The sequence below is a fragment of the Cydia pomonella genome, unplaced genomic scaffold, assembly GCF_033807575.1.
Source record: "Cydia pomonella isolate Wapato2018A unplaced genomic scaffold, ilCydPomo1 PGA_scaffold_186, whole genome shotgun sequence".
In the NCBI taxonomy this organism is placed as follows: domain Eukaryota; kingdom Metazoa; phylum Arthropoda; class Insecta; order Lepidoptera; family Tortricidae; genus Cydia; species Cydia pomonella.
Window position 1 is genome coordinate 217073 of NW_026907827.1, and position 27537 is coordinate 244609.

The 27537-nt window shown below is 36.3% G+C and overlaps 1 protein-coding gene across 3 annotated transcripts in view; it reads left to right on the top strand.

Annotated features, from left to right (window-relative positions):
- LOC133533636 (uncharacterized) overlaps window positions 1–27537 on the top strand; it is a 279945-nt gene that overhangs the window by 64982 nt on the left and 187426 nt on the right. The window contains exons 1-2 of one of the 3 annotated variants that reach the window (XM_061872655.1): window positions 25413–25680; window positions 26719–27018. The exons of the other annotated variants lie outside the window; for them this stretch is intronic. The gene's annotated coding sequence lies outside the window, so the exon portion shown is untranslated. Of the gene's footprint in view, window positions 1–25412; window positions 25681–26718; window positions 27019–27537 lie in introns of those variants that run through there. 3 annotated transcript variants of the gene reach the window in all.

Here is a 27537-nt window from a genome sequence, read left to right on the forward strand (position 1 = left end):
CATTATCTTTTTAATTAGAGACAGCGGCAAAAGAAAGTGCAAGAATGAATGCGACTGCCAGTTGGTAAGTTAAGAGGAATTCCTAGTTGCGATTTTTCCATACAAACGCTCTCGACTGATTCCTCCCTGGATTTTCAACCTAGAGCAGTGATTTTTTCAAATAAGATCAATATCATCAATATCTGTGCCGCTATGTTTTGCTTTTTTGGATTATTTTATTTTTAAGAAAGATACAGCGCCTCGAAAATCGCAAAAACGGCTCAATTGAATTGGCTGTAAAAAAAGGCACAGTATACAAATATGACAAAAAATATCCAAAAAATCAAAACATAGCGGCATAGATTATTTCTTCCTCTTGCAGTTTCCAAAATTTCATAAAGATTGATTGCGTTTTGGAGGAGGAAACAGTCGAGAGCGAAACCTCGATTTTTGAGTTTTTTGCGTGTGAATTTTAGTCCGAGCTGCAGTTGTCCTTATCGCACGAATTAGAGGCGGAGACAGTTTCTAAATATACGTACACAGAAGGAATAGTGATGGGCATAACATGTTAATGGTTAAAATGAGAAAAAATACACCAAAAACCAACAGTCGATCGCCGTAATATAACCAAAATACCACGTAGTTCTAAGAAAAGGATGCCATGTGTTTTCACACTCATTAATGTAACAACTATTATGTACCATGGTTTCGTAATAAAGATTTATATTCTATTATATTCTATTCTAAAATGTACCCGTAATGGCCTGTCACTTCAAACCGTTTTTTTGTATTTTTTTACATTGCAGGTCATGTAGTGCTTATGTTTAGTTATGTTTACTATTAAAGGCCTGTAAACAAAGCTAAGTAGGATAATAGGTGCAACCTGCTTATTTTGATTAAAACATCATAAATACCCATTAACAATTTCATTGTCTTGCATTGCTCACACTTGTGCGTCACAAGTAAACCACTAGATAGCAAATTAACATTACGGCTAGCCGATATCAAAATAAGGGCCATTTTGAAATGCGGCGGTTCAACGATTAAGGTATGTTGGGATAATACCGGATGTGGGTGAAGAACGTAGCAAATTCATTTCTCCCTAATTTGGCTTTCTTTTTTAATGTTGGCAACATTGTGTAAGATGCCATTTCATTGCCTCGACTGCCAGTGTCCCAGCGCCACTCAGGTATATCGGGCTCGTGCTATGCGCAATCACATAGAGCAAGGTAAATTTCGTGTATCCGATCTTCGCCCTTTTTTTTAATACTACGTCGGTGGCAAACAAGCATACGGCCCGCCTGATGGTAAGCAGTATCCGTAGCCTATGTACGCCTGCAACTCCAGAGAAGTTACATGCGCGTTGCCGACCCTAACCCCCCGCCCCTCGTTGAGCTCTGGCAACCTTACTCACCGGCAGGAACACAACACTATGAGTAGGGTCTAGTGTTATTTGGCTGCGGTTTTCTGTAAGGTGGGCTCTGCTCTAGATCTGGAATGACATCCGCTGTTCTGTGCCCTACCACACAAGGCGAGATGGCATTCACAGTGCCCATACCTCTCTTTTTGACGTAGTTTAAGGACATACCCGGGTCCAGGCCCTGTAATTTATTTTGTGTATTGTGATGAAAATGTGTTTGTTTTTGTAATTGTGTTAATGTATAATTTCGTTTTAGATGTTTATTTATAAAACAATCCAATCAAAAACAGACCTAGGATTGCTGTAGACCAATATCCAATTTTGATCCTTCCAGGTAAAGATCGGAAAGAAACAATACGATCTTTACCCATTTAAAAAACAGCAGTGTACGTCAAATTTTAAATTTTCTTCAATTTACCTACTTAATTATCACATATATTGTTTTCTTGATCACACTTTCGTACCCTTATTATTATCCAGTACCAACGCGATGGTAAATCAAAAGGAAAAGATTTAGGTAGTCCATTTTGTATGTATGTGTATGTACACCTACTTACTGACAATGAAATTTTTTTAATTTCCGCTGCCCAAAGGTTGCCTGGAGATTGCGTTTTAGCGATTAGACTGCATGTTGTTTACCTGTGCTTATGTTTCTGTTTTCTTTTGTATTGTTTTCTTTCTTTTCCATTCCCATTCCATTCTTTTTAAAACCTTTCTACATAACATTAGGTCTACTTGGGTGGCTTACAAGTTAGTATTTTGTTTAATATCTTGTAAACAGAAAAACTATGAAAGTTACAAGAAATCAAACAAAAAACTAACATGTATACCGCCGAAGTAGACCTAATATTATGTAGTACGAAAGTACCTACACATACGGATGCATATGTAGATGTGAACGCACACATATATAGTTAGTTTCGGATACAAAATAGAGATAGCACTTCGAAATTAGTTTCCTTAAAATGCTTCAAGAGGGCTCTCTTTTCCTATATATTTTATTCTATTACTTTACTTTTTGCATACGATCCTTACATTTTATCCAAAAAAAGATTGTATATCAACTATATATATAATTGCAATATTTTACCGTCAAAATCGCAATTGTAAGCACATTGTTTACTTATCAAATTGCCTTATGACATAAGTATCAAAGTTTGGGAGCCACAATTTTACCAAATGTTTGTATCAGGGTTAAGATCGGATACAAAAATACGAAAAATAGAACATTCGCTGACAACTTTTAAATTTGTATTGTTGGCTGCAATTTATATACGTAGGAGAAGGCTAAACTCCGGACCTATTTCTTTGTGATACCTTATTCTCTTTCCATTTAAACCAACTTTTATTCACCATCCGATGTTAACCCTTGATGGCAAAACACTCGTTACCCTAAAAAAAGTATGTTTCATCTTTACACGTGTACAAAACTAAAACCTTTATATATTGAAGATTACCAAAATTCAGGCTGAATCTACGGTTATTATTTAACGATTTGCTCCGTATTTCAAGAATCTGACACGATCTAGAAAAAAAAATCGCGAGTTCTCTCAATTGGTCCCAAAATTGTCCGGCATTATCCCAACATACCTTACCCAGATTGGCATTGCGATACGTTCTTCAATAAGACGGCACAAGTTTAGACCCATCGTAATACTACTACTATTTAGATTGTAGGTTAACCATACCTACTTACAAAATTTCACAACACACCATGATCACACCCAACTTATTGTCACGGATAGGTACGACGACCGAAGCAAGGACCTCATTCTTTTTTGTAGTCTTTACCTGAATTAATTACTAGATACAGTATAATATAATAAATAAATAATCAATATAAATAAATATTATAGGACATTATTACTCAAATTGACATGTACCAAAGTAAGCTCAATAAGGCTTGTGTTGAGGGTACTTAGACAACGATATATATAATATGTATATAAATATTTATAAATACTTAAATACACAGAAAACACCCATGACTCGGGAACAAATATCCATGCTCATCACACGAATATATGCCCTTACCAGGATTTGAACCCGGGACCATCAGCTTCGTAGGCAGGGTCACTACCCACTAGGCCAAACTGGTCGTTAAAATAATAATTAAAAACAATATTATGTGATAACATCAAAAACAACTTGTGTCGGGCAGCGCAGGATGAATTCCGGCCGGCGAGCCTGCAATGTCAACGGAACGGCGCGCAATGAGCGGGCACTCGCGTCTCGCATCTGTGTGCGCGCACTCACACTTAGATAGCTCCCGCTCCCGCCCACCGCAGCGCGACAGAAACATAGCTTCAAAAATTCGAGATTTGAAAAGTTGCTCAGCTAGGAATTGCTCTTAAGGTATCATTCGGATTCAGACTTCACCAGCATATTACTGCTTGTGTTGCAGCGCGATATTACTGCCGACTGCATTGCTGCCGCAAATGTGAAATTCTGGGCAAAAACTTCGATTTTGACATTAGTTGGCGTTAATGTCGCGCTGCAATACTGCTGCCGACTGTATAACTGATGCAAATGTTAAATTTAATATATTTCTCGATAAAATCATCATCTTCCTCGCGTTGACACGCCATTTTGCCACGGCTCATGCGAGCGTGGGGTCCGCTTGGCAACTAATCCCAAGAATTGGTGTAGTAGTTTTTACAAAAGCGACTACCATCTGACCTTTTAATCCAATCCAGTAAACGGGGCAAAAACGGGACGGGTAAAAATACGGGACGCGATACTTAATTACGGTGACAGTCCCGTATATACGGGACGTATGGCAACCCTACTTATTGGGATTAGTGTTTCTTAATAAAATGACCTTTTTTAAGTTTCTTGCCGCAATGCAGTTGGCTGCATTAGTGCAGTATTGCAACGCAGTCGGCAGTAATGCTGGTGCAGTCTGAATTAGAACGTACCTTTAAACTTGTTATCCGAATTTACCATTTTATTGTCTGTGTAAATATTAATGATATTTAGTGATTTGCGTAATTTCTAATTATAAAAATGGTAGTTTAATTATTAATTGGAAATACCAATGTAATGAATAGATTTAACTGCTCTGATACAATGCAGCGTAATTGCTTATCATTGCTAAATACTTGTTATTATAATTTATGATCATGGATTTATTTATCAGTAACAATTTTTAAATAATATAACGATTTTTCTGGGTGCTTATATATTAATTTAAAGGCTATTCAAACTCATAATAGTTTCAAAACAATAAATCAATACCGGACTCCGGGGGGGGGGGGGGGGGGGGGGGGGGGGGGGGGGGGGTGCAATTTTTGAATTTCGAGCGCTCGATTTCGTCACTCGCAATCACGCAAATCAGTGGAAAACAGCGAAATGCTATTTTTGTAATACGAGCCATAGAAATTGGGAATCTAGTAAGTCTAGTAGTAGTATTGATCACTTGTTTTCAATTATATGAGTAGAATTGAAATGCCTAATAGTAATCGAGATATTATTAAAGGGGGAACTGAAAATTGACCATTCGAAACTCAGACTGAGTAATTTGTATACTTATGAAAATTGCTATGCTATACGTTCAACAATGCTATGCGTTTTAAAAGAGCACTTAAAACATCTTGTAAAACTCATAGAATCCGTCTAAGCTTTGTTCGACTAACCCTAGCAAAAGCATATTCTATGTTGACATATAAAAATATCGTTCTACTCCTCTACTGTTATCTGTCATTTATACATTCATGAACACTAATATAAGAACATATATTACATACATAATATGTGTGACAAAAAGTCAATGTTGTCTATTCCTCATAACAGAACTTGTGCTTTAAAATTGCTATAACGATGGCTACCAACTTAACAAAATGAAAATTGATACAGTTTTCAAAATACGTTAGTGCATTGCTGCCAACTTTCAAATACTTTTTTTAATCATCACCGTTTAGTGAACGTCAATTAAAAGCAAAGTTCACCATAGACAATGTTTAAGTTAATTTTGCTTTTTATTTATAAGTCAGTAGTTGTAGTCGTTACACCTGCGGCTCCGGCTCACATTTACCACGCCACTCGCCTTCTTTGACCCTTATTATACAACGGTTGCATAAAATACTATAATGTGTCCAAATTCATTCACTACCGAAAAATTTGATTGTGGCTGATAGATACATATATATTTGGCAATCGGACTAATTAGGTATCTAAGGTATCTAAAGTATATTTTGTTGTCATCACTCAATGCTCTCATTAACACGATTTGATTGGCAAAATAACCCCGCATAATTATAACAAGATAGGACTAATCTTAATGAAAGTACAATTGCATTGTTGACAACCATAATTGCACAATAGGGCAATTATGTTATGAAGGCTTATCATAGAAACTGGAGCAGATCTATTTTTATAGACCAATTGTTTTCTGAAACGGATTATTTCGAAATGAAATCTAGGCGTCACGCAAAATAATATTAAGATAGATACTGATCTGAGGTAATTCGTAGGAATTACCTAAGAAAATAGATGAAATTGTAATAGGGTTGTACCCTATTGTTAAATAGTGTTTTTGCTATTAAATACTATTTATAATGATAAACAGTTTTGAAATCGATAAAAACTAAATAGAAAGAGGTGGATTCATTGCGACGTCACTTCATAGACGTACATCTTCAAAAAGCAGTAGCTTTCCAGACAGATTTTCGTACATACGCCTGTTGCTATCTCTATTGAACGCGAATAATTATATTGCTGTTCCACCTATGATACCGGTTATCAATGTCACTGTGCGAGTTTGACAGCAATATACGCGTGCAATAGAAATAGCAACAGGCGGGTCAATATACGAAAATCTATCTGTAAAGCGTCTCTTCTTTAGTAATAAATCATGTAATGTACCATCAGCCATAAAAGTGCATGGCGACTTTATCAATGTATTCATTCATAAAATTTCTCCATGCAATTTCGCAGCTCACAGTACTTACAAGATTGCCAGTCAAATATCAAATGTTCGACCAAGATCGGAATGATTTCAAGTGACATTGGAAGTATGAATTCAGAAATACCTTTACAACACCTGAGACCAGCGAAGATTTTACAATACGTGATTGTGTAAATTACTTGCTTTTGTAGCAGTATATTCCAAGATATAGTCGCCCACCGTATCTCCTGAACATATCTTTTCCGTAGCCGTATTGTGTTAGTGATCCAAATAAACTTTTTAAAAACTCCATTTTCTGAACCTACTGGCTTAAAGAGTAAGCGTCATTCGATTATAGACCTGTAGATTTGACTGGTCAGTACACAACCCTAGTTATTTGTTGAACAAGGAAGCAAGTTGTTGTTTACAGGGGTGAATCAGGGTCATCTATTGCGAGAAGTGAACGATTTCTCAGCGAGTTTATTGAAAAATTGCGATGTGTTTTTTTAAGACATATAAGACAAACGAGCAGACGAATCGCCTCATGTTAAGCGATTACTGTCGTCCATGGACACCCGCATCACCAGAGAGGGTTGTAAGTGCGTCGCCGGGAGTACACTCTTTTCTTGAAGGTTTAAAGATCGTATCGGTCTGGAAATACCGCAGGCGACAGTTCCTTTCACAGTTTAGCGAGGCAGGAAGTTTCTGGAAAACCGCACAGAGGAGAACTTTTGTCTTGGTTGCATATTTTCGTCAAGGAATTCGTCAGGCACCCTTCCGATTGACACATCACGCACACACACATCACCTGTAACATGTTATTATAAAATACCTATATTTACTTATATAAAAAATACTTAGTTAAGTGTACTTACCGAATTTCGGCTCGATAAGTTAATAAAAAATTAAAAATAGTCCAAGTTTAGCTTACAGGATGTGAATCAAATAAATATAGAATCCAGATTAGTTCGGAGCAAAAATATAGATTAAAAGCTTAGGTGAAGGCGTGTAAAAATACTGAACAATAAAAATTGCAACTTAAAATTTATCTGTAAAATAACTTTTTTTAAAGTTATCATAATAAGAACCAACTAGCGTAACTAAGCAGGCTCAACAACAGAAAACAATCTATTACGTTACTATACAAAAAGTCTATTCACAGACGTAACTCGTCAAATTCGCCATACGAAAGTTTCCAATCGAGTAACCACGGTAGGTCACGCATTTTGGTGTCGAGAACCGAGTGTCAATACATAATGCTTAGTGCAGTCTGTGTAGTTATTATTGAATCTGTGGATGAGTCCATTTCTCAGATAAACTAGTGTTATAGTAATGGCACCAATCATGAGAAATTTAAGATAAAATTTTGAGTATTTGGATATTTCTTCTTGAGCATCTTGAGCGCGTTCGCAGAGAGGTTTGACTGCCAGTACTTGAATCGCTGTCATATGATTCACGTGCTGATGTCCAAGCCTTCCTAAGGCACGACCGGGCGTAATTATTATTGTTTAGGTTAGGTTTGAATTTTAATAATTATGATAATTAACTAATACATTTAAATATAATTATAAAAATTTAGTGTAATACACTAATGTAATGTGATATGATCCTAAGTCGAAATAAATGAATTTATTTATTTCACTGATACCTTGAAAATTTCTACTGTTTCACTTGCGCGTTAAAATATGAATGTTTTCGTTCGTTTTTATGTGTTCGACGTATTTAATGAAAGATACAGCAATTGGTTTCAACATGAGTAACAAACTACAAGTAAGTTTCTTCTCCAGTCATGGCGCCATATCTTTTAAAACAGATAAACATTAATGAAATATCTAACTTAAAATAGCTCTATCTATGGTAAAGTGTTTGAAAACTGGTGTTAGATACTTATTTTACGGGATTTATGGTATACGTCTCATTACGGGTACTACGCTATGGCCATTATAAGTATGTTTAGTATAAAATGTCCTTGAGAAGCATTTAAACCGTGCTTATTCTAAAAATGCTTTTATACTAGATCGTTTGAGTTCTCGACTCGCCCGTATTCGATAACATATTGGAATTACAATTGTTTCAAACAGGGCCGAGCGTAAGTGGACATTCGTAATCGTTTCTATATAAACGTGATCTTGGTTTAAACACACTCTTTACAGACCACGAGGTCACCATATACTGGTCTGACCGAAGCGAAATGCTCGGTAGCGAAGAGTATTCCCATAGCCCAGAAACATCGAGAATAATAATGGGATTAACGGTGGGCGCGTGTATTGCTGCGATGTTAATATTAAAATATCGAAAGTACTAAGTAGACTAAGGGCCTGTGTCACAATGTCCAAGTAAAGTCCCAAAGCTACTTGCCTCTTATCTGACGAATAAAGTCGTCATTGGCGTTTCACAATCTTCAAATAAGCTTATAGCCTGACCAGTAATAAATAGGTATATGATCACGCGCCATATTGTGGAATTTCATTGGAACTACATTTTTCATACTAAACTGTTACCTTATACATGAGAATAACAGCGCCCTCTTGACAATGATCATATATTTCTGGTCGGGCTTTAAGTGGTAGATAAAGTGCTAAGTTTTGCATGAAGTTTTATCTGGCAGTAAATTTATTTGTTAATTAGCAATCCGATACTTTACTTGGACATTGTGAAACAGGCCCTAAGTACCTAATTGTAAATTCAAAGGCATAAATAAAACATAGCAGCCCTTGTGTGAGATAAACTTCGTATTTAATGCCGTTATCCGGGTACAACTCGTAATAGCTAATGGCAAGAATAATCATGTCTCGATTATCCTTAGAACTTAAATATGTTCATTGTCATAAAACACATTCACCGCTGAACTACGGTCGTCGCTACGTCGTAGCCGATAACATAGGTTTCCCGGTATGTAGAGGAAATGCTTCGTAGAGGCAAAACGACAACATGTCGTAATTAGCGCTAAATGGGTTAAGAGGCCAGATTAGTGCCTATTGGTATTGGTATTCGCGGGCTTGGTTTCCGCAACTCGACGTCGTAATTCGCGCCTATTTTAGCCTAGCAGACTCTTGATGTTGCCGACGACTTCTGGGAGAGACCCCGGAGAACCAAGGTATTGTGCCCGGTACTCTCTGCCAACCCTGGGCATTCAAGAATGACGTGGGCGGCTGTCTCCTCTGCCTTTGCTTCTGAGATTAGTGCCTAACAAGAGTTATATAGTAGGTACATATTAGCTAGTTACATAGGTATTATTTTATAATTATGGAAACTATAACATGAAATATATATATATATGAGTAGTAAAAGATTGCTTGTCAAATATTAAAAGTGCGAGTTGCGACCCAAATCGGATCGATGTATTGAAAAATTGAATTGTTACTGGAAGTATTGAATTCAGGAATAACATGTTATTGCATAAATAATTTGCTTTTGCAATCATTATCATCATCATATCAGCCCTTTATGACCCACTGCTGGGCATAGGCCTCTCTTCTAGTACGCCACTTGTCCCGGTTCTGAGCTAATCTCATTCAGAAGTGACCCGCAATGTTCCGAATGTAATAGTATATTTTAAGATGTAATAGTATATCACCCACCGTTTTTCCTGGACATAGCTTTTTTGTATTTTTAGCAGTCCGCTAACTTTACGTTTTGGTAGCTAAATACTGACCAAGTAATATATGATCACGCGCCATATTTTGAAATTTCATTGGAACTAAATTCTTCATACTAAACTGAACTGTCACCCTATACACGAGAATAACAGCGCCTTCTTGACAACATAGAACAATCATATATTTCTTGTCGGGTTTTACATTCAAGCGGCTGTTAGCAGCCATTATCAAGCTCAAAAGTTGTGACGCTTATTTATTTCTAATCTGTTTCTTTCGCACTCATGAAATGTCCATCTACGTGATGGCTTCTCTTTTGCACTGCACACTTCATTTATCTTTAAGTATAAGCGTCATTGTACATATCTACCTATATGCCTTGGTCCGACTCTGTGTGGTGGGACTATATACAACGTGTAGATATAAAACATGGCCCCATATATGTAGAAATAGATAAAAACCAATAGTGTAAGTAACAGCTGGCTTAGCTCTTATTTGTGGCGGGTTGCCTTGGGCGCGGCCGACGGCGGGACTCGAACGTTCGAAAGGTTAGCGTGGACGTAGCGAGGGTGGAAGTGGCAAGGTAGTGGCTTTTGGTCAACTGCGCTCAGCTAATTATAAGCCTCGTTCAGACGGATCAACTTGGATGCAATATTCGATAATAGAGTACAATTAATGCAGTCGGTCGACCAAATATCGCAATGCAACGAAAATCGCATGCAATTTCTTGAGCCGTCTAAATGGGGCTTTAATCTTCCTTACCATGCATTAACGATGATTCAACGGAGTCACAATGTTATGTTGCCTAAATAGTATTTAGTTGATTGGCGAAATTGGCCTTTGGTTGGCCTTGTTGTCTGAATCAAAATTCAAATAAATAAATAACAGACGTAAGGTAACAGCCAATGTAAATAAATACTTTAGTTATTTACGCCTATGTTATGTAATGATGTTGTTTAAAACATTTCAGAATTTTAGTTGTTGTGTGTTAAAACAACAATAATATGTATTTCCTTTTCATCTAAATTAAAGCATTGAATACAAGAGCTGACTGACAGTCGAAATTAATTTCGTTAAATATAAAATGTAACAGCATTAGAAGAAACTATTTAAAAAAGAAACAATTCACTGGCTAACTACTATACCTACAATATTTGAATTGTATAGTCAATTAGAACATTTTTCCCAGTAATTCGTCAATATACATCATGTTATAATTCAATAAGGGTAAAAATATTTGAATTATCTAATACTTATGGCGTTATTCATAAACGCGCTACTGATCTGAATTAGCTATTAATCGTTTGTCTTTATCTGTCATTTTTACATATGTATTTGTAAGAAAAGCGATAAAACATTATTTAACTAAATCAGGCTCGTAAAGTTTTATGAATTAGTAAAAGTTATGAAGTTATGAAGAATTTAAAGGGTTAGTGTTTACTGGAGCGTACTTCACTTTTATAATTCGCCTAGCCACATCCAGCAACTTTATACCTACGCTCGCGCGCACCTTCTACCGTCAAGAGGAAAATGACACACAATCGTCCACTTCCTAACATTATCCTAGGTCAATCTAGTTACGGCCGGCCGGTTTGTATGGAAAACTTTCAACGGTCGTAATTGTATATGACCTGGGCCATTTCAGTAAAATTAAAAACACACCATTTTAAAATTTGTATTTCTTATGCTATTTGTATTCGGCATCACAAGCTGTATTATTATTATTATTATTATTTTCTGATCAGAATGTACTTAGCTAACTTGTAGAATAAAAATAATATAAAAATTGTGTTATATAAAAATATTCGTAATAAAAAAGTGGCTTGAATAAACCTGTGAATTCGTCAAATGATATTATTTATTTAATTTGTTGACCTATTATGTTAATTGAGGAAGTTTAATGGATGTTTGTCAATTATATAAACAATAATGCCGATGACGTTGGAATTCATTAATCTTGTAAATTAACATTTTTTGTTAATATATGAAGCCGATCACGCTGGCGGCGCCACATACAAACGTCATTGCACCCAGAAAACGCTAAAAAGTGACAATTGCATACGGAACCTCGTTAACGACTGGGCCGGGTAGAGCCAGACTGTAGCGTTGTTAGATGCCAAAGGAATTTATAGCTTATTATACGCAGTTAGAGTAGATATTGAAATTAGAACCAAGAGGCCGGCTCCTCGCGTATGCGATCCGTTCTCGTACCTTATGCCTATTGTCTTCTATCGTATCTTGTGACGAGAAAAGACATTACAGGAGCGGAATTCGAACTATAAAAAACTCTTTGATTTCATAGTCATACATTTTTTTAATATAGGAGGTAAACGAGCAGACCAATCGCCTGTTTGTAAGCAATTAGTGTCGCCCATGGACACCTGCAATACCAGAAGTGTCCGATGGGAATGGGTCAGGGAGTCAATGGATTTATTTATTTAGTCGTATGGCATATTACAATTCTTGGTCGCTTTACAAATTTACAAATGGATAATTGATGAGAACTAAATGCAGCCCGAATAATTTGAAATTTAGCAATATCCACTGCAAGATGCTACGGGGACCGCTGAAACGGTGTAGAAAAAAGATTTATTACTTATGTTCACAATATGCCGCTTCTGCTGATTAATTTATTGGAAAACCTCGCAATTGACTTTGAAAATTCTATTAACATTTCTAAATCCTTTACGATTCATAGAAATCTCATGAATAATCTTCTCAGTAATTGCTAATCGATCGAAGTCTATAATCAGCCGCCATAGATCACGCCACGGCCGCGCACCGCTCTACCTTGCGCATGCGCCGGACGCCATGACACTTTGACTTCCGGTAGGAAAACCCCGCGAAAATGACTGTCATGGTTCAGTTCTTAGTTCGATTATTTATGTGTATTTTACGTATTTAAACTATTTAATATCTTTTCAATCCATTTTATAGCTTTGACTACTCTAGTCAGCGAAGGGAAATAATATGCCTACGATACTTTTTGTAAACGACAAGTGTATGGATATCTCAAGGTTACGATGAAAGACAGGACTTATAATATAAGTACATTACAAGTTAAGAGGATACGGGAGCCGAGATTAAAATATTTTAGGTTAATATATCCGTCTCGCTAACGGAAGCGGCTCCTAAAACTAGTGCAATAAGGACAACGCCAGGTAGGCAAAAAATCCTACGTAAAAATCGCAAAAAACGATGTTTCGTACTCGATTGTTTGCTCCTCTAAAACTGTAACGAACTGTAAAATGTAACGAAATTTTGAGATCTAAATGATAATGAAATTATTTGTGTCGGACTGTTTTGCTTTTTAGGCTAATTGATGCCAGTTTTGAATACCATGCTTCTCTTTGCGGCCTTGTAAATTTGGCCGTTTTTGCGAATATTTGAAGATTTGCCTTAAGAAACAAAAATATCAAAAATAGCAAAACAGTCCGACACAGATATTACTAAATAATCTGTGTTGAAAAAATCATTGCTTCAAAAGCCACGGAGGAAACAGTCGAGTACGTTTGTATGGAGAGATGACCACTCCTGTTGCCTCTTAAAGGAGCATATTAACATGGAAAGGGCTCATATCATCATATACGAGTATCATTTGATATTTACCAGTCGCTCGGCCTATATAAGGCCTAGTTTTCCCTATGGGTTTGAAGGTCAGATGGCAGGACCTTTCGTAAACCCTACATCAATTCTTGGGATTATTTTTCAAGCGGACCCCATGAGCCGTGGCAAAAAGCCAGGACAACGCATGGAAGATGATGTGAAGTATATTACATTATGATTTCTTACGCGTGATACCTAGTGCTTAATAGGTATGTGTTGATTATTTAATGCAGATTATAGTTGCGTGGTGATTAAATAACTATTATTATTAGAACGTGACAAGCACTATTTTATGTAATAGAGTGAATCAATTTTTTTGTGTTATTATCTTGTCCAGTTGTCCAAGGGACAATACTGGTCCACTTATGTTCGAAAAGATGTTGTATGCCGTTCTCTTAACATGTTTAGTACGAGTAGAAGAAAGAAGTCGGTTATATCTACCAACATGCGCGTGTTTGATACATTTAATTACCCTACAATCAGGATTTCAAGTCTTAAGTCTCCTGGACAACTAATCTTAACCATGGCAACGAGTGACACTAAAAAATTGATTCACCTAATAGTAGGTATTATATTCATTAAAATATACGACAGGTGTCAAGTACTAGTGCCAGGTAGAGTAATAGTGCCAAGTTGCTGCAAATTTAGCGTGGTCGGAGTTTATAAGCTTTGTAAATAAATACTTCATGCCTCACACAGCTAAAATATCGCCTGCAATATTTACGGACCGATACGAACCTCAAACCTTAAGACGAAGGACCCGCGCGAAATGACACAATTTGTTGTATAACAACCACAGCTATGCCCCTACGTTTGATTTTTTTAGAATTTTAAATTATTGTAGGGGTTAAAAGCATTTCAAATTTTGTATGACATCTGTTTTTCGCTATTAATTTTTATATGGTTAATATACATCAAACTATGTAAAAACATTTTCCAAAATCCAAAATGTTCATATCCAGAGAGGAAAATGGGGACTACGTTTTTAATGTTTGTCTGGAGAATCGTCCGTCCTCTTTCTTCTTAAGAGTCCGCAGCAAGCTCCGCCTACTTTCACCTTCCCGTACAAACGGAGTTTTGTTCTCATTTTAAAACTGCGTGTTAGATTGTAATGAAGCTTTGCACATACAATGACATGAGGCCTGTAATTAGTTTATATATAGCTACAGCTTATAAAACAAACGAAATTAAGCATGCCAAAACAAGTTTTGTATGAAAAATTTAAATTCGCTGTATTTTTAACTATGGTATCTGAAGTTACATAAATTAATTACAGGCATACATATACCTTATCTTATTGTAAGTACACAGTTTCAGAGTAATCTACCTAATCGTTTTAATATGAGAGCGTAACTACGTTTGTATGGATAACCGAGCTTGCTGCGGACTCAAAGAAAAGAGCGTACTCCATTTTAAAGGCCGGTAACCACCCGGTAACGTACATACAATACAACCCCTCTGCAACAGCAGGTGTCCATGGGCGATAGTAATAACTTACCTTCAGGTCATTCGTGTACTCGTTTGCCTCCTATATCTTATATTATTCTTTTACTTAATAAATTTTATTTGTAGGTATATGTGGAAAACGGATTAAAAAAAGCTCTTTAAATGCATGCACCATCATTTCGCACACTAATGTAGAATGACATAAATTTGTCAATAAACAAATAAAGCAATCATGTCTTCTAGGGTTGGCCCTTGTAATGTGTCATTATTTTCGTAAGAAATGTGATCTACATAGAATTTTCATATATAATCTTGGCATTATCGTCAAAAAAAGATAGTTAGATAAATAAACATTTTATAAATGATCAAGTCTATTTTAAGAAAAAAACTTGCGCAGCTAAAAGATGTTGATATCAACTTTAGCCAGTTTTTTTCCGGGACCACGAAGACAATGACGTCTTAAAAACGTCGGTGGTAATGTTAAAGCTTATTTATACGCGATAAGGTCCCGTTAAAACATATAATAATGTGTACAAATAGTGGAAGTTTAAATCATACCGTAGATGTTCGTACATATACACATTGTAAATTGTAACCACACCTCTATTCCCGCGGAGGTAGGCCGAGATTGCTATGAACCTGGCAACTTGATAGTCACAGACGTGTCAAATTGTGACGCAACATCAATTCATATTATTGTTTTTCAAATGTGGCAACCCTATATTCAAAGTCAACCAAGTCAACAGTCGTCCTCGAGCAAATCGTGAATTCGCAATGTCAATATTGTGTTCAATATCAAAGAGAGTCCTGACTGTCTTGTTTGACCGGGTGTACTAATCATATACAAGTACTTTGTTTATTCGGACACTGTACAATCAGTAATATACCTACCTACTGAACTGACAATTTGTGTAAAAATTTGGTAAAAGGTCCCGTTTTGTTGATTCTAGTTTCCGAGTTCGGGCAGTTAGGGCAGTTCAGTGAAAACTGGCATAACTTATACTTTCAAAAATCTGTGCCTTTGATTGCATCGCTAAGTTTAACTAATTGAGTTTAGTTAATTTTAATTTTAATGTTTATATGGACTCTGTCTAAAAAAAAAATTTTTTTATTATTATTTTAAGTTAGTACTCAAAGTTTTAGGGTTTACAGTCCCACTAAGTCTATACCATACCGAAAATACTTTCCTATTTAAACTTATCGTTAGGTGCACGTGTTCACGCTAACGCAAGACGGGACATTTAAAAATACATGTCTCATACAATACAGCGATCTTTAATATTTTGGCGATATATTTTATCAGTTTGAGTTGGCTCACGAGCGTGATAGATTTGCAGTGAAACCTGTGGCTTGACTGAATTTGGTCATGGCAAAAAAATTATCATTAAAGTTCGATTCATATTCAGTCCTAATTATTTTGTTTCAGGTAATAACTAACGGGACTTTTAATCTGTGAATTTCGAAGAACCTCTTGTAACTGATACTACAATGCTGCATGCCGTCGCCATACATTTTGACAAGGAGATATTTGCAACGCATCACATCAAAAAAGAAAATGGTAATTTTGGTGGTTATAGTACTTGTAGTCTTGCCAAACAGGTGACTTTTAATAGGGTAAGTTTTAACAGAACTTAAAATTATCAACACGAAAAAGGTACAATGATTAACATACTTTTATGTATGTGTATTGTATGTTCCTATAAATTGTTGACTAAGACTAAGAAGACTCATCAGCGGAGTGACTTCACTACTAATGATAACTCCACTATTCCTAATAAAATCGCCTAAGGCCAAGCCCTAGAAGAAAAAAATCCAAAATTTGCCAGTGAAACTTGAACCTTTAGGTAGAAAACAGAATTGATTTTGCTTTATTCATTACTTTAACGAAACAAAACTTAGGTTGATAATGATTTAAATTTTATCGAACATAATATGTACTTACTATATGTAGGATCGTAAGTTTTGCAAGGACAGGTGACCAGTCTACCCTACAAATGATACTAAACTTTATTATTCAATAACCCATTTTTTTATTCACAATTTTAGTTTCGTCCGTAAAACCGCGAAGAATCAGGAGAAAATATTTTTATTATGGTCGCATAAAACTCTATAAAAAATAAGATACAAAACGAAAGCACAGAAAAAAATGTTCTCGATTTGTGCAGAGTTTGCAAGTTACTTATTAAGACCGAAAGTAGTATTTTACCCAATATAAAAAGTAACCCTGTAAGTAATAAATGTGGCTAAAGCTTCATAAGCATAAGGCACGTGACTTTCATCCCTCCGCATCACATGCCCATACCACGCTAGGCGATTTGCTCTTATTTTTTTTACTAAGCCACAAATAATATCAGTCCATAATATGCGCAGTATACAGTACTTTTCTCACCGACTCGTTAAGTAATGTTGATCACATCGTGATTGCTTGCTTAGATGTCTTCTTTTTACATCTCAAACATTTCATTAGAACTTCAGTATGAATTTATGATACGCGATTGTTTCCTGGTGACTGTCACGAATTTCAGTAAACAGTCACGGTTGCTCTTGTTTTTATCCTCGTAACTTCCTATAATAAAAAAATGACGGTTCAATCCATAAATTTCCGTAATGCATCATATCAGTTTAAAAAAGCATTTTGATTTAAAATTAAACTTGTAACTTATAATATTATTAAGTGCCCTTTTTTTCAAATAAATACTAAAAAAAAAATATTCTGATAGCATACTTTGCTAGAAGAATTGTAATTGCTCATTTGGATTTTTTTAATGCACATCTATTCGGACACTGTTTTATCTATATGTTCTAACATATAGATAAGACAGTGTCCGATTATTGGAGTAAAAGAGAAAGATGCCCGCAATTTGCAAACATCGGTGTTCGCGGTAGTACCTCAGATGCGCAGACGCTGATTTGATCCCAGACTTTAGCCACTTTTCCCAGCAATTCATTGGCAATTGAAGTAATAAGTCGTCATATTTACGCAACAAGAAAAAAATACCTTATGCAACATCTCTAATTTCCGTATCGGGATTTTATACTTAATAAAATAAGAATGCATATTAAATTGCACATAATGCGTATTATTGTGCATCGTACCTAGGTACTCATGAAGTTGCAACCTGTATTTAATAAGATTAGATCGTCCTTTAAGCTACTTGATTATATTTCCTATGAATGATTACAATAAAAGGAAAATGAGAAAACGCACGAAGTGCAACCAGTCTCATGATTTTATCAGGTATCCTAGAAATACATAGGTACATAAATTAAAATAATTATCATGTGCTTAAGGCCAATTACGTCAAATCTATTTAACGGAAACATTAGTAAGGAATAAACTATTGTAATCACCGAGTTAAATATGTCGAGATTTTCCATGTCACGACGTATAGAATGACGGGTATGTGTGATTATCGTAAATAAAAAGGCGGCCTATCGTAAGATCAGGCAGACCGTGAAATTCCTAGGCATATCGTGAAACGTGAATATCTTAGCCTCGTTCCCTAAGTCGACGGACCCTCGCGGGGCTCCTATTTCTGGACAGTTTGCCCTTCGGGCATCTGAGGCAACCTAACGAACCTATCCTACCTATCTATTGGTTTAATGTGACTACCGTCAAAACATTACACAGGAACTTTATGATCTGCCTGATTTTTCAATCTGGCGCTGACATATGTATAAAATAATAACAATACACATAATAACTATATGGTAGTCACAGTACACACCTTTGAGGGGCGTATTTAAATATTTAAGACCCCGAGTCAATTACATTCGCCGCCCCATTATGTGATTATTGTATTTCAAATGAAATACATGTTATTGTTACATTAAGGAAAAAAACACTGTTTTGCCGCTCTTTGTAGCCTGCCGCCCCGGGCCATACCCCCCTTGGCCCTAGGGCAAATAAACCCCTAGGTCAGTCGAATAAATAATTTACTTCTCCACTGAGGCAGCGATGAGAGAAGACGTGCGGGAATCAACCAATAGCATTGGTTGTAAACTAGCGGAGCGGAGAAGAGAACCAATGCTATTGTTTAACTCCTGAACGTCTCTTCTAATCTCCGCTCATCTCTGCTTCAGTGGAAAGACAGTTTAAATCGTAATATTACGCACATACTAGTTATAGAGGTCCTAGTATAGAGAGATACTTGGTATAAAGGTAGTAACCCCATGCACCGTGGCAAAAGGCCGGGACATCGCGAGAAAGATGAGTGACGATGCCACACTTCCAAGCGTCAATCGTATGGACAAAGTAAAAAAAAAACAAAACAAAACATTATTTAATTTACATAGTTATTGTTCCATTAATTTAATAAGTACCTATATAAGAGAATGATTCCCCATTACAACAATGCTGACTAACAGAAGATAATCGCATTTTACACGACAGGATAAAGGTTGTTAGCTGAAGCAACGAACCGCGCCGTAAGACCGTCGTCCACACGTGGCTTACATTCATGAGATATTAAGCTTAAGCCACATCCACATGGTCCTAACTACACGGCAGTACCTAGAAGCTATCAGTAATAATTTCTCTGGTTAGGCTTATTTGCAAGACTACCACAATCTGATCACTGGATGTGTCTTAAAGTGCCTTACAACGGCCCGATTCAAACAATGATTACAAGAAGTCACAGCGGTACGATATCGATCTGTCAGTGTCAAAAGAAACTTTATTGCTTGAACAAATGTCATTTTTGACACTGACAGATCGGTATCGTACCGCTCTGATTTCTTAGAAGCATTATTTGAATCGGGCCGTACGTACATATCAGGCATCGGTGGGACACTCCTACATTTTCCTACTAATGTGAACCCCAGTATAAGTCATATAATTTATATTGGATACAGCAGCAACATTGAAAAAGTAACGCTGCTGCTGTCGTGTAAATAAATAAATAAGATTTCATTATGTACGTATGTAAGTATATGTAAATAAAATATTTTTAAAAACACAACTTAAAAATAGCTGTAAATATACACAACAAATAAATAATTAACATCTGTCGAAAGCATTTGGAAAATAACAAATTTAATAGAATTATTATCTAACATAGATTACGGTAGGAAATTTGTATAGAAAATTTTGTCTGCATATTGTTTTTTAATGATTAACTTCAAGTTATAAATCTTCCGCTAAGGAATTCTACGTATTACGAGTAATCAAATTTATCAATAGTGGAGATTTTTTTACATGTACGGAAAGTCTCACCAGATCTAGATCTAAGTATTTAATAATTTGTATACTATTTATTTCCCACGTTTTACAGTCGAAATTTTACCTTAAAACCACTTATTTGCACGATCACTATCTTTTGCCAATACAGCCTCAGTCTTAATTTCACTAAACCCTTTTATAAATTACTGGTCATCAGTCCGTAAGTCGACGGTCACGAGGCCAAGTATTCTCTTTCATTCCGTGAGCGTTGATAAATCAACTTCTTTGGCTATCCACTCTTACTTGACCTGTTCGAATAGTGACAACTACGTATGATCGGAAAACTATTATACTGGTTATCCTATATCTTAGACTCGTCCGAGCGCGGTATGTGATTGTAACGACCCCCCAGTTTGCATGATCCTTAAAGATAATTTTCTTATTAACTCGTCTGGACGGGTGCGGCATTTTTTAAACAATCTGCTTTGCTTGTTTATCTTTAAGTCGGGGCGCGATTTGTGATTCTTTTTTGACAGGTCGTGATATTGCAAATATTATGAATGTGACATCGTCGTCATGTTGCGAAATTGTCGTAAGTACCTATGTCTATCTTTTAACCGGGATGACCGGTCTGGCCTGGTGGGTAGTGACACTAGTGACCCTGCCTATAAAGCCGATGGTCCCGGGTTCAAATCCCTGTATTTATGTATGTACGTTTGTATATCTTCGCCTAGTACCCATAGTACAAGATTTGCTTAGTTTGGGGCTAGGGGGCCGATTTTTTAATTTTGGCCGCTCGATTTTAATAAAATCAACTACTAGGCATTTAAATTCTACTAATAGAATTGAAAACGAGTGCTGGTCAATACCACTCGATTACCTTATTTTAATGACTGATGCCTTCGAGCAACGCCGGGAAGAGAGACGGCATTCGTTCTATTTCCCCTGTGCCGAAGCATAGGTACAACTGTACCTATGGCGGTGCATGTTGTGACTCGTCCATACACAAAAAGAGATCGAGATGTGCAAAATTTGTCTTTGACGTATTTGATGATTTTCTATGTATTTGTATCATTACAGATTGGATTTTGTATGTAGTGAGTGAGTAGTGCGACTGTGTGCACGTTTCCCCCCCGCAAAAATGGCGGAACGATTTGTACGGTGAGATATCGCTTGGGCTCCTCCCTTCCGACGTTTCGGAAGCCGGTGTTGCTAGTGCATATCATATATATAGGAAGTTTATATTGTATCTTTTCTCAAAACGAATGATACTTCCAACTTCTAAATAGGTATGTAGGTACATATTAAGGTAAAAGTATATAGAGTAACGTTAAAATTAGGCGTGATGGTAGCATCTATTGTGTCAACAACGATAATCAAAATGAGTCAAATCTCACTGTTGCACGGTCTCAGAAGCTGACATAATATTATTGTCGTTATCAATACGATCAGCGTAACTAAACACGTCTGCGGGGCTACCTACAAAAGTATATTACGTGAGCTACTATATTCATATTCAATGAACAAAACGTGTTGTCCATAAAAAACTGTGTTCCGATTGATGCGATATACGACGTATGAGACAAAAAATCCATTACATATGTTAATTATTTCTCAACAGGTATCAAATGGCCCGTAAATAAAAAAAAACACGTGCAAATAATTTATAGCTGAGATTTAATGAGCCATTTATTTAGACTCTCATAGTCTATTTTAGAAGTTTTTGCAATATTACAATTGATTTTGAAATTCAAATTCGTTTTATTGTTCATTAAGCGTTTTACTGAGTAACTAATAAATATATTTTAATAGATTAATCTACGTTTATCCTGCCCCATCATGCATAAAACTGTAGGTATTCTCCCAATAAATTCCAAGTTCAAAGTTAGGTACACGTATTTTGAATGTCAATGTTGGCGGCCGATCGTAAGATCAGGCAGATCGTAAATTTCCTAAGCATATCATGAAACGTGAAAATCTTTGTGCCGTTCTCTGAGTCGACGGAGCCCCGCTATGCGAGGCTCCTGTTTCTGGACATGTTGCTCTTCGGGCATCTGAAGCAACCCAACGAACCTATCCTACCTATCTATTGGTTTAATGTGCCTACCGTCAAAACATTAAACAGGAACATTACGATCTGCCTGATGCTAATGCTGCCCTGCATTGACATTAAAATATAATGCAATAGAGTCCGTCTCAGTCTAAGAGAGAGTTATATTTTCATAGAAATTTCATATTAATGATGTCATTGCCATACATTATCATTACTAATGCCATGCAGACTTGGAAAGTCAGCTTTATCCGACTCTAAAATGTTATGGGGCAATCTGACACAAATTGACCTAGCCCCACAAGCTAAGCTAAGTATTGGAGCGGATTGGAGCCATAAGGTACCTTTTCTGTGAAACGCCACATATATTAATACTTACTTAGTCACAATCCATTACTCAGGAACAATATTCATGATATACCCTGCAATCCCAACCAGGCCAGAAGGCCGTTAAAACTTAAAACACATTATGTAGTTTAATCAATATTTATTTTATTTTATTTTACTCTAATACTCCAGGTTGCCAGAGCTCAACGAGGGTGAGGAGTGTTAGGGTCGGCAACGCGCATGTAACTCCTCTGTAGTTGCAGACGTCCATAGGCTACGGAGACTGCTTACCATCAGGCGGGCCGTATGCTTGCACCGACGTAGTATAAAAAAAATGTCTACCAATATTGTCTGTAACGAATGATTTATGATTTACGTCAAATTTCATCCGAATATTACACGGCCATCGCCATTATCACCATTGATGTCCCACGAATTAAAAAAAAAAAACCATGACGTAGTAAATTAACAACAGAAATAACTTTTTGAAGATATAATGTGAGGGAAGCTGGTGGACGAGTTTTGAATAACCAGTTTCACTGATTCGACATTAAGCTAGATTATAGACAAGTTATTAATGAAGACGATCAATCTCCATGTAAAATACGCCATATGTAAATGGCGCGATTTAGCAAGGACCATAATTTTATATCCGCAACGCAGGCTTCGTCAGGTGAACACAAACTCATAATCAGGGCTATAACCACAAAAATCGAAGTTTGTCAATTGCGGGCATTTTTCTTTGTCAGTCGAATTACGTCTTAGTGAGAATAAAAGAGAAAAATCCCCGCAATTTGCGAATTTCGATTTTCGCGGTCGGTCCTCAGCTACGAACTGCGTCACAATACAATACAACGGTAAAATCACAGCAAGGTCTCGGTATTATCACTACGCCTTATACAGTCCTCCGCCGTGTCTGTCTGTATGTTCGCGATAAACTCAAAAACTACTGAACGTATTTTCATGCGGCTTTCACCTGTCAATAGACTAATTCTTGAGGAAGGTTTAAGTGTATAATTTAAGGTTTTGTGTAAATAGGTTGAAATATGACGATGTTTGCTAATTATGTCAGAATAAAATCACGCTTTACTATATACCCGTGTGAAGCCGGGGCGGGTCGCCACTGATATTTATTTGTATATGTATTTATAAGGCGATAATATCGCTATTGGTATAGGTGGTGTACTGGTATATATGCACATTTCAAACAAAAGCCAATACGAAAAACATATAAGTATTCGGCCAATACAAATCTCAATCATAAATATATATGTACTAGGAATTTACATTTCACTATGTCACGTCAGCTATAATAATGTATGTATGTATGTATGTATATACTTTATTGTGCATAGAAATAATAACACAAAAAACACAGTAACAGATTAAATTAAATACAACAAAGGCGAATCCCTGTATGATCGTCAATAATAATGGCGATCACATTAAAACTATCAGTCTTTATTATTTACATGTCTTTGGTTCCGTGAGTTTTCTTAAATCATTATAAAAGAAGACAATAACAGACAAATAACAATACAGAGGAAATAACGGAACGTTTACATGTAACAGGAAAATTAAGGTCAAGAACTCGATCAGAGCAAACGAGAAATTAATTGATTCTACGTCAGAATCAGTTATTAACTAATTATTCTAAAATCAGGATCCAATTACATCTAAGCCAGTGTACAATGGTTACCTCGGCAAGTGACTTGTTTTGACAATTGAGAATTTATTTAGAAAATGTGACGTGAAAACGAAGTGAAAAATTTGTATTAAAAGTAGTGACCTTACGAGTACATTGTGAATGAAAACTAAAAATAAAACTTACTCATGATTTTTTTTTGGTAATTAACATTGCGGATAGGTCACCAGTCTCCGTCAAAAGGTAATACAAACAAAATAAACGATAATAACAAGCTTGTTTGGTTTACACATTTTGAATAAAACATACAAAAGCTGCCCCATATAAGGTTATTTCAAGACTAAACGTCTAGCAAAAAAAAATAAGCTATTTGTATCGTACCAAGCTAGTCTTAGTACGTCATAAAACTTTTTAACAAAAAATAAAACCAACTTCAAAAATTACCAAAAGCGCCAGACATGCACCAATAACATTTGAAGAGTTCCCTCGATTTCTCCAAGATCCCGTCATCAGACCCCGACTTGGTGTCAACGGGACCATCTCAGGGTTATACCCGTTCGATTGAAAAAAAAATTTGAAAATCGGTTCATGATTCTCGGAGATATTGAGTAACATACATACAAAAAAATATATAAAAAAAACAGTCGAATTGAGAACCTCCTCCTTTTTTGAAGTCGGTTAATAACATAACCCAGCTCGGTTCTCCTGAAGGTTGATCTTTGACTTTCTACAAGTCGCTTCCCTGATAGAGCCTACACGCTTTTATTTTACTCAGCATAAAAAAAGATACAATCTTTGAAAAAGCAAAGGAAAAAATCTGCCCCCCGGGGCCTCGGGTTAAGGCTGCCCCTGCTAAGCTCTTTTAAACTACTACCGTTGGTATGTTAGTAAATACATGAGTCGCTAGGGTTAGGGACACTATTCCAAATATGTCTTAAATCTTTTTAATATGTACAATTACAATTGGACAAACAGGTATTAGGCATAAAACAAATTATTCACTACAAAAAAAAATACCTTATCAAGTCTACTGTCCGTGAGTAGCTTCTCAGGGGTTGCAAGCTGCAAACAGGTCTCTAATTATCTATCTTACTAATATGTACAACTGTAAAACAAATTAAAAACGCAAAAGAAAAGCTGCCTGTCCTTACTATGTCCTTTCAAACAGCAACCAAGTTCACGTGGCTCACGAGGGTTGCAGACAGTTTTCCTCACCGTGAAAATGCTCGCAATTACCATTGTAAACAATAGCAGAAGACTCGCCCGCCATTCGCGCGGCGATCTCCGTGCGGACCGCACGCGCGCGACGCCAGGTTCGTACCGACAGTATTGTGCCTTATCAAGTGTTCTTCACCTTTTTACGCATTGTTCGAACGGGATGCACTTATCTTGATGCTGTAGGGCCGAGTGTGATAAACAATACCCTTATCGTTTCCTTCGATGATCTTGCACTTGACATTGTCGCCGGTAAACGCGCGAATTTGAATCAATTGACGCGTGTCCAGATTTTGCTTAAATAAACGACAAAAATATCCTGAAATCTCAGTGGCAGTGCTATTTAACTGGTATGAATATTCATGTCCCACGTACATACGGAAAACGCTTATTTATCTGCAGTTATTGTTCTATGATCATTGTTATGGAGATCGGAGATGTAAAGAACATGGCCAGTTCCACATAAACAGTACAAAATGAGTAGAGATTAGCGGAAATAACAATTCAACTCAACATTCAATTGCGTCGCGTTTAATGTGTTTTTCTAGAGTTCTCTTTACACTTTACAAAGTGGAGTGAGTTTTTTTTAATTTGTTTGTTTTTCATTTGTTTTCGTTTGCCGTTTTCAAGGATTGTCTATGCCTGCGCGCGCGTCGTTTTCCGGGCCGGCTCGTCACGTGCTTCGATCGCTCTCGATACTTACAGGGGCACTGTCATGCCATTTTAACCACTATCGTTCAATAATTTGTTCTACCTATTGTTAAGTAATTAACGAGACGACCTTTAGGATTTATAGACTGGCAAAGTAAATTAGGCTTCAGGGTGTCCATTTTCTTAAGATTGAATATAAAAGTAACTATCTTTGTTCCCAGGCACTAAGCTATAATTCTATTAAAAAATAAAATAGCGACCATGGTTTTTCATTAAGTTAGTACAAGGTTAGTATAACTATCGAAGTTAATAAATTGATTACCATTAACAATGTCTACGTAACTACATTATTTTACAAGTATATTATTTTATAACTGAAAGAAATCGGAAACAACCGTACTTACGTTGACGGGTACATTTGATACCCAACGTCAACGTCTTATCGTGAAGAAAAATAGAAATCAGTATTTACACGTATTTTTACAACTGCAGATAAACAAGATAAATAGGTACCTACATAAAAACTACATACTATTAACATTTAACATACAAGTATTTCATAATTTTTTAAGAATACAAAGCACATGATTATCAAAATAAAAATGAAAAATTGTTTAAATTTGTATTCTTATCACGCTTTATCTTTTCGCGGTAAGAAAATAAAGCACAAGGTTGCTATACACCGTCTTTTTTATTTGTATAGTCATTAACATTTAAATTAACTTTATCATCCTCAGTTTGATGAAGATAGATTTAAATACACGAAAGTGCAACACGAACAGTTATGAACAATTAATCGAGCTTAACCATCAAACCAAAAGGCAGTGTTGTAAATTCAAAACTATCAAACAGTGTTACAAATCCAGTTTTAATGATCAGTAATGCTAAGTGACTTGTGATCGGTGGTCGTGACAGTGCAGTGTGGTGATGACACAATCATAGTTCCTAGCCGTGGACTCGAGGCACTCTGGAGCGCGACACGTATGAGGTGTCAGTTGTCGTCCAGCTGACAACAGATGTTACCGATAACGATAGCGGTAAGTGTATATTTACTATGGGATCTATGTCTATGTACAGTCACTTAAAAATCTGTTCTACAGCGGGTATGCAAAGATATTTACACAAATCGTACCATGGTAAACTTGCGCATATGCCATTTTTCCGTTTGTATAATTTGACTTAAACTTGTTGATGTAAGGTGTAAACATTCACCAAAATCCACGTGTTTGCCACGGAGGGGACAACAAACTCTAGCGTCTTTGAAAAAAAATGTCTTTAGATTTTAATTAAACACAATCAACAGCAACTATTATCGACAAATATGAAGTAACTATTTTGAAGCGTTATACTTTGTAACATTAAACTATCATCGGTATATTTAACTTTTGGCGACCTGTCTAGTCTAGCCGGTAGTAATACTAGTGACCCTACAAATGAAGCCGATGGTCCTGGGTTCAAATCCCTGTAAGGGCATTTGCGTGATGAGCATGAATATTTGTTCTTTAAAAAGCTGCACGACAAATACGGATACTGCTATAGTTCAGCCTTTTGGTGAG